Source organism: Mus pahari, chromosome 7 (genome assembly GCF_900095145.1).
Source record: "Mus pahari chromosome 7, PAHARI_EIJ_v1.1, whole genome shotgun sequence".
Classification (NCBI taxonomy): Eukaryota; Metazoa; Chordata; class Mammalia; order Rodentia; family Muridae; genus Mus; species Mus pahari.
The window spans coordinates 29,789,266-29,795,409 of record NC_034596.1 but is presented as its reverse complement, the minus strand read 5'-3'; the positions used below and the strand labels follow the sequence as shown (position 1 = coordinate 29,795,409).

The 6,144-nt window shown below is 44.2% G+C and overlaps 2 pseudogenes; both read right to left on the bottom strand.

The window, feature by feature from the left end:
• Positions 1–262: 262 nt before the first annotated feature.
• Positions 263–861, bottom strand: LOC110324691 (annotated as a pseudogene).
• A 218-nt stretch (positions 862–1,079) lies between these two features.
• The window catches only part of LOC110324690, a 96,847-nt pseudogene continuing 91,782 nt past the window's right edge, over positions 1,080–6,144 (bottom strand).

Genomic DNA, 6,144 nt, shown 5'->3' with positions numbered 1-6,144 from the left:
GGGCTTCTCACATGCTTAGTCAGCAGTCTACCAACTGAGCTGTGTTTCCAGTCCTTGTCCTGTCCTGCACCTTGTAACGTGTTCAGCGATGTTTCTGACCTCACAAGCAAACAAATCTTAAGATGTCTCAACTCTAGCTGGGAATACTAAGTTGAAGAAAGGACATTTTAAGGAGACCGAAGTGAATTGCAGTTCTGATCAATCAAGGCAGGTTCTCATTCAAGCCTTCCTACATAAACCCGAGAAAAAAAGGCACATTAATTTACAGCCTTTCTTTTTTTCTTTTCTTTTTTCTTTTTGTATGAGAAGGATCGTTTATGGGGGAGGGTGCATCAATTTTCCTGGCCTTCGCCTTCCTCATGGCTGCCAGCACATTGCTCAGCTCCTGCTTTCTCTTGGCAAGGATGTGTGCTCCCACCCACTTCTTGATGAACTTGAGTGCGCGCTTGTCCTTGGACACTTTGAGCAACGACATAGTGGGTCCCTCGTAGGGCGCAAAGCCGCACATGTCCGGAATCATGTCCGGCACAGACTTGGTGTGAGGCACCCGCGGTGCTGGCTGAGTCTCAGCTTGCTGACGTTCTTTGTCACCTTGTGGCCCCTGTTGAGCGGTCCACGGCCATGGGGTAGCGCGGGGCCGTGGCTGCTGCTCTCTGATGGCGCCCGGGACAGGAAGACTTTACACCCTTTCAAACACAAGATGAACGCACACTTTACTCCTCAGTGGACTTATCTGAGACTAAGTCATGTTAATGATAAATTTAAATGAATGTAAATTCTAGCAGAGAGATGGGATATTACGATGTTACTTACGGTCAGATTAGAGTGTGGGTGAAAGGCTAGGTACCTGTTATACTCCATATCTCATCCTCTGTATCTCCAGCCATCTTTCTTTCCAGACATCTCTGAAGCATCTTTAACTGTCTCACTCTTCATAAGGTTTTCTTTTGTCAGCTCCATAGAGCTTGTCTTATGTTGAAGAACATACTGATTTTTCAGCTCAGCAAATTCATGTAACAGAGCCATACCCCATGATCAGAAAGGACTTATAAAGCTTGTCTGGTGCACGAAGTCTCCTGTTACTTCTAGAACAAACACAGAGGAGACAGTAGTCCAGAACACAGATGTTTCCTGGTCTCTTGTGTTTTCTAAGAGTGCTTTTATTTGTATGCTTTTTAAAAACAGTTTGGGAGAAAAATTCAGCTTTAATTAAAGTAAATGTTTTAGTTATAAAATATTAATTTTTATTGCATATTGAAGCACCATCGATGGGGCTCCAGTTGTTTGTGTACTTCAGTACTTTATAGTGGGAGAACACAGAAGGACCTAATCTATGCTTGGCCAGTCTCTGGTTCTGTTCTATAAACAGTTGAACAGTTGCACGTCCAGGTCGAAGGAGGGAACAATGAAGGCTTAGAAGCAGCAGGATATACTATTTGGTTGGCAAATGGTAAAAGAGAACTGTGGGAAGGTGGGAGACAGGAAGGAAGGCAGGGAGCAGGCGGCCTGAAGCTCTGCTGCAGTTCAAGGGGACATCTTTGATATAAGCCTGTGCACACCGCCCACTTTGCTGACCCCGAGTTCGCGGGGCGGAGCTTGCACACAGCTGACAACCCAGAGGCAAGAAGATGAACCAAGGCCGAGTACAGAGAATGGAGCTGGAAAGCAGGTGAGCCGAAAGCCCCTTTCTCAACTCTATTTTGTAACAATGTAGCAAATGTTCCCAGCTCCTGGGCAATGGAAAATTTATCCTGCGTGTTAGGAATTCTAAGCAAGTGAACAGACCAAGTTGTAAAACCCCCAACATTTTTCCTTTTGTGTAGGTTACAGTATTCACACAGCCAACCAAAGATTTCCTACTAAGAAGGTGAGTTGATAGGTTCTTTCAGCAACCTAAATGACTGGACACTTTCCACAGGCAGCTAATTAACTCACTCTAATGCTAGAAACTGGATCTACTCCTCGGTGGGTGACTTTCCTTTACTGTCTTATTATATGCTGTGGGATTGAGTCAAAGGGCAGATGCACACAATGTAAATTAATAACACAAACTATTAAAGTATGCACTTCAGAAAAACTTCATCAGATGGACTATGTGACTAGAACACCACTAAGCGTACCAGGACAGGAGGGTGGGAAGAAAATACCCCAAAGAGCTTGGTCAGAGGCTGTTGTCTTCCAGCGCACAAGATCCTCCCTATACTAGCAACCTATGAGCATAGACCACTTAGTGCGAATCAGCAATAAAGGAAATTTGGGGTAATGGCCCAAGGATCTGGAGTTAAAGGGTTAGATAGAGAAAAGGCAGTGCGGGTCCTGGTGACACTGGTAAGAAATGAACGTTTTAGTGCCTGCAGCCAACAAGCAGCAGATTCAGCCTGAACCTTCACCCTGCTGGCTTGCTCCTGCTTTCTATACCATGTGGTCCACCCCAGGGAGACTCCATTCTCTCTGAGCTCTCTCTGCTCGTTTTGTTGTTGCTGATGGTGGTTTGGTTGGCTCCTTGGCTTACGGACTTTCCTAAGTCCAGCAGAGCCTTCATCTTCATGGCTTGAGTTCTAACATGTTCTTGGGCTAAAGGTCAGAAAGAAAATTAAATCTCTTTATGAACCAAAGCAACCAAACAAAGCCATTTTATACCAAAGCATTAAAAAACAAACAAACAAAAACCAACCAACCAACCACCAACAACAAAAGCCAGAACAAATATCTGTCCCCACTAGCCAGCTTAGGGATACAGCTCTGACAGAGAGACAAACCCCAGGAGAGCGGCTCCCACCTTATCTCCTGCTTCCCCACCCCAAGGCAACCAGGCCCTACGCTGAATTACATTCTTGTCATTCTTCCGTACTCCTGCAGCGTTATACTGGGCAGTATTCCTAGCCATATTGTGTACTTAGAAGTATTCCTTTTCTTTTTTTGCTTGTTTGTTTTGTTTTCAAGATACAGTTGCATTACATCTGGCTGGCTGTCCTGGAACTTACTGTGTAAACCAGGCTGGTCTCAAACACAGAGATCCACCTTCCTCTGCCTCCTGATTAAAGGTGTGTACCACCACACCAGGCCAGAAGTTGTAATCCTATGCAAAATATAATGTTGCACACTTCGTTCAACATTTTCATTCACAACTATGCTTGTGTGGTAGGTTGGGTGGGGTGGGGGTTCATTCAGCTCGAGGGCCTGAGTTTGGATTTTTAGCATCTACATTTAAAGCTTTGTGTGGCTATAATCTCTGCTGGGGCGGTAGAGACAGGAAGACCACTAGAATTCACCCAGGTCAGCCAGCATAGCAGAATCCATGAGTTCTTGTGAGAGAGGTTAAAGGGAAAGTGATTGAAGAAGATAACTGATATCAACCTCTGGCTTCCACATGTATGTGCATGCATGTGCATGTATACCCACATGCACAATTGCACATGCCCACACAATGGACACACATGCATAAAATGGGTAAAATGAATATTTTTAAATATATATTTATATGTATATATATATATATATATATATATATATTTCTAGTTATTCATTTTTACCCATTTAACGTATCCATTGTTTGAATAAAGATTATATCTGGTCCAGTGGCATCCACATTTTCCCATACAACATTAGTGAACATCTTATGTTCACTGACTGTATCTATAGTTCTTGTTGAATTGTTTTGCAAATCTGACTGTGTCCTGTGTTTTGTTGAGTGGTCCGTACTCTATACCTTCGATTCTCAGAGGCTTGGTTCAAGGTCCTTCAGAGGACATCTCTGCTTGCCACGGTCAGGCATCTGAGGACACTAACCAACCAGGACCACTTCTGTGACATTTCAGTTTAGGTTGGGGGCTACTTTGGTATTGTGAGCCCTAATTCCAAACCTGTATGAGAGCTGTCTTAGTCACTCTTCTGCTGCTGTGATGAGACACCATGACCAAAAGCAACTTGGGGAGGAAAGACTTTATTTAGCTTACATATCCTGAATCATAGTCCATTGAGGGAAGCCAAAGCAGGAACTCAAACAGGGCAGAAGCCTGGAGGCAGGAGCTGATGCAGCGGCCATGGAGTGTCGTATACTGGCTTGTTATCCTTCATGGCTTGCTCAGCCTGCTTTCTTTTTTTTTTTTTTTAAAGCTTTATTTATTTATTATATGTAAGTACACTGTAGCTGTCTTCAGACACTCCAGAAGAGGGAGTCAGACCTTGTTACAGATGGTTGTGAGCCACCATGTGGCTGTCAGGATTTGAATTCAGGACCTTTGGAAGAGCAGTCAGGTGCTCTTACCCACTGAGCCATCTCACCAGCCCTCAGCCTGCTTTCTTATAGCAACTAGGATCACTACCCCAGTGGCGGCACTACGCACAATGGGTAGGGCCCTCCCTCATCAATTGTTAATTAAGAAAATGCCCTACAGGCTGGCCTGAAGCTGGATGTTAGAGAGGCATTTTTCTCAATGGAGGTTCCCTCCTCTCAAGATGACATTAAAACCGGGCTATCATCAGAGCCAACTGTGGACAACAATTCCTGTAGGAGACTGATTACTGCCCTACCCCAAGGTAAGTTTTTGGCTAGAGAGAAAGGGGGAAAGAGGAAAATTGAGTTTGACAGGTGCCTTCTACCCTGTGTGGTGAGTGCTCTCTTAGCCCTCTGGATTTATGTTTGTCTGTCATCCTGGCCTCCGTTTCTTACTAACATTGCCCTGTAACATTTTTAGTTCTTTTCAGCTAGGAACATTCCTTAAGGTGTTGGTCTACCATCTTCTGATATGAAAATCCATGCCCTTAGGTGTATGTGGGAATTCTACAGGCAAAGATTGAGTACTGCTTCTGTAAAAGGAGAGGTGTTAAATGTTTTGTACTCTGTGGACCAGAGATTCCCTGTTGCTAGTCTTTGACCATGGGGCATTGCAGTACAAAGCAGCTGGTGCCCTGTTACTGGTGCTGGTCAGACCCCTGGCTGCATTTCCCTGTTCTAGAATGTGTATATGGAAAAGGAAAGCTGGACCTCTCTCTTCTGCAGCTTCTTTCTACATGATCATCTTCTTTCATGGTCCGCTGCCTCCTGCTTTTCTTCTCAGGATGCCTCTTCTGTAAATACAGCTGAGACATGGGGGCCCAGCAACTCTGACCTCTGTAAGGAGGGATACATGGTGTCCAGAAGGTGGAAGATCCATTACACCAAGGGGTTAAACCTTCCTTATCCTGTGTCATCCCATGGTTGAAACAGGGCTTGCTGCTACCAACCTGAGATATCCAGCTTTTACTCAGGATAAGCCACTGCAACCTTGTAACCAGGAGCCCTGTCTAGTGATGCGGTTTGTGACTTTTCAGGTTTATTCTCAATCAGAACTCACAAACTGTGTCCACAAGTCAGTACTGTTCAGTAGCTGTGTGGACCCGAGAGTCACATAACTTCTCTGAGTCTTAACGTCCTAAGCTGACAGTAGCAACTGCTTTGTGCATCCCCCAACCCTGTCCCAGGTCCTGCTTAGAAGGGTTCTGTAGTACAATAATCCGATGCACAATTCCATCAGTAACAAAACTATCAGCATTGATGTAGAACATTAAATAAGTGCATAATCGCACCAATATCACCTCAAGGTTTCTTCATTACAATTCTATCAGTCGGGTGGGGTAAGAGTGATATTTTTATATGCAAAACCAATTGTGTTTCCAGCTTCAGAATTGATTTCAGGTTGTGTTGGAGGAGATAACATATCTGCCCCACATTCGTCTTTTCGTTTGTTATCTCAGCAGCCCGCAGTGTGACGGGTGAGTTGCCTGGCCTTCGGTCATTAGAGCTTGCTGCAACCTGTTCTGCGGTTCCTCAAGTCTTAACAGACCATCTGCTTCTTTTCTAAGATAAGATATTAACATACCAGATTAGATAAATATGCCATTATTCATTTATTTCACCTCGAGAATTCCAGAGACCCAACCGAAACCTTTGCTGAATTATTTATAGTCAATTTAAGTTCCTCTCAAGCAAAGCAAAGTGCTGAAGTTCATTTTGAGACTCAGGATTTCTGTGTAAACACCATTAGCGGTGCACATACATACTCAGGACGTACAGATTTCTCCAGATACGGGAGGCTTTGCACATAAAAGTCATTTTCTGTGCTCTGACTTTTTAAAGACAGGCAGCATTCTCTAGGTGACATT